The sequence below is a fragment of the Capricornis sumatraensis genome, unplaced genomic scaffold (assembly GCF_032405125.1).
Source record: "Capricornis sumatraensis isolate serow.1 unplaced genomic scaffold, serow.2 scaffold1, whole genome shotgun sequence".
Classification (NCBI taxonomy): Eukaryota; Metazoa; Chordata; class Mammalia; order Artiodactyla; family Bovidae; genus Capricornis; species Capricornis sumatraensis.
The window spans coordinates 7,659,031-7,661,896 of NW_027184612.1; positions in this window are offsets into that span (position 1 = coordinate 7,659,031).

Genomic DNA, 2,866 nt, shown 5'->3' on the forward strand with positions numbered 1-2,866 from the left:
TCCCGTCGCGTGCATCAAAGGATCTGTGGTTTTCCCTCGAGGCTTTCCCTCGAGGCTTTCCCACAGGGCTGTCCCACGTGCCACCGTGTTGTGAGTCGATCCTCGGCGTGAAAGATGAGCCAGTGCAGGGCAAAGAGGTTCCTCTGGAATGGACTGAGACATCTGGGGGATTCTTGGAATGGTGGTACGACCATGGAGTTCCTCTCGCCTTTCCTGTTGAGAGTGCCTCCTCTTGAGATGCGACGGGAACGCCGGGAATTCTTTCCCGTTGAAAGCAGGGAAAGGATCCCTCATCTCGAGCTCCGAGGGGGAAACGGGGCTCCTTTGGATGTGGTCGGGACCATCGTGCTTCCTCTCGAGTGGAGACGGGTATGGTGGTGAACTTCTTGAGTTGCAGCAAGGGTGTGAAAGACCCTTTCGAAATTCCAGAGGTTAGGTGTCATTAGTCTCCAGACGCCTCATCGGAAATAGGCCTCATCTCGCCTGGAAGGGAGAACTTCCTGGATTTTCTCGAGTTGCGGCAGGTGTTCTCGAGTTACGACGGGGACCTCAGGGACCCGCCCTCGTGGCCTCAGGAGAGGCCAGTCCCCATGCGAGTTGCTAGGGGGCCTCTCGGGATTCCTCTCCCGTCGATACCGGGGCCAAAAACCTTCTGTGGAGTCAGGGCCGGAACCGAGGATTCCTCTCAGGGGCTGATATGGATCTTTGGATACTTCTGGAGTCTCGCCAGGGGAGACAGGCCTCGTTTCGTGAGGGGGCATGCACGTGAACTTTCCTTCCAGGCTTTAGCAGCAATGTCACGCTTCCCGTGGCGTGGATCAAAGGATCTGTGGTTTTCCCTCGAGGCTTTCCCTCGAGGCTTTCCCACAGGGCTGTCCCACGTGCCACCGTGGTGTGAGTCGAACCTCGGCGTGAAAGATGAGCCAGTGCAGGGCAAAGAGGTTCCTCTGGAATGGACTGAGACATCTGGGGGACTCTTGGAATGGTGGTACGACCATGGAGTTCCTCTCGCCTTTCCTGTTGAGACTGCCTACTCTTGAGATGCGACGGGAACGCCGGGAATTCTTTCCCGTTTAAAGCAGGGAAAGGATCCCTCATCTCGAGCTACGAGGGGGAAACGGGGCTCCTCTGGATGTGGGCGGGACCATCGTGCTTCCTCTCGAGTGGAGACGGGTATGGCGGTGAACTTCTTGAGTCGCAGCAAGGGTGTGAAAGACCCTTTCGAAGTTCCAGAGGTTAGGTGTCATTAGTCTCCAGACGCCTCATCGGAAATAGGCCTCATCTCGCCTGGAAGGGAGAACTTCCTGGATTTTCTCGAGTTGCGGCAGGTGTTCTCGAGTTACGACAGGGACCTCAGGGACCCGCCCTGGTGGCCTCAGGAGAGGCCAGTCCCCATGCGAGTTGCTAGGGGGCCTCTCGGGATTCCTCTCCCGTCGATACCGGGGCCAAAAACCTTGTGTGGAGTCAGGGCCGGAACCGAGGATGCCTCTCAGGGGCTGACATGGATCTTTGGGTACTTCTGGAGTCTCCCCAGGGGAGTCAGGCCTCGTCTCGATTGGGGGCATGCACGTGCGCTTTCCTTCCAGGCTGTAGCAGCAATGTCACGCTTCCCGTCGCGTGGATCAAAGGATCTGTGGTTTTCCCTCGAGGCTTTCCCTCGAGGCTTTCCCACAGGGCTGTCCCACGTGGCACCGTGGTGTGAGTCGATCCTCGGCGTGAAAGATGAGCCAGTGCAGGGCAAAGAGCTTCCTCTGGAATGGACTGAGACATCTGGGGGACTCTTGGAATGGTGGTACGACCATGGAGTTCCTCTCGCCTTTCCTGTTGAGAGTGCCTCCTCTTGAGATGCGACGGGAACGCCGGGAATTCTTTCCCGTTGAAAGCAGGGAAAGGATCCCTCATCTCGAGCTACGAGGGGGAAACGGGGCTCCTCTGGATGTGGCGGGACCATCGTGCTTCCTCTCAAGTGGAGACGGGTATGGCGGTGAACTTCTTGAGTTGCAGCAAGGGTGTGAAAGACCCTTTCGAAGTTCCAGAGGTTTGGTGTCATTAGTCTCCAGAGGCCTCATCGGAAATAGGCCTCATCTCGCCTGGAAGGGAGAACTTCCTGGATTTTCTCGAGTTGCGGCAGGTGTTCTCGAGTTACGACGGGGACCTCAGGGACCCGCCCTGGTGGCCTCAGGAGAGGCCAGTCCCCATGCGAGTTGCTAGGGGGCCTCTCGGGATTCCTCTCCCGTCGATACCGGGGCCAAAAAGCTTGTGTGGAGTCAGGGCCGGAACCGAGGATTCCTCTCTGGGGCTTACATGGATCTTTGGGTACTTCTGGAGTCTCCCCAGGGGAGTCAGGCCTCGTCTCGAGTAGGGGCATGCACGTGCGCTTTCCTTCCAGGCTGTAGCAGCAATGTCACGCTTCCCGTCGCATGGATCAAAGGATCTGTGGTTTTCCCTCGAGGCTTTCCCTCGAGGCTTTCCCACAGGGCTGTCCCACGTGCCACCGTGGTGTGAGTCGATCCTCGGCGTGAAAGATGAGCCAGTGCAGGGCAAAGAGGTTCCTCTGGAATGGACTGAGACATCTGGGGGACTCTTGGAATGGTGGTACGACCATGGAGTTCCTCTCGCCTTTCCTGTTGAGAGTGCCTCCTCTTGAGATGTGACGGGAACGCAGGGAATTCTTTCCCGTTGAAAGCAGGGAAAGGATCCCTCATCTCGAGCTACGAGGGGGAAACGGGGCTCCTTTGGATGTTGTCGGGACCATCGTGCTTCCTCTCGAGTGGAGACGGGTATGGTGGTGAACTTCTTGAGTTGCAGCAAGGGTGTGAAAGACCCTTTCGAAGTTCCAGAGGTTAGGTGTCATTAGTCTCCAGAC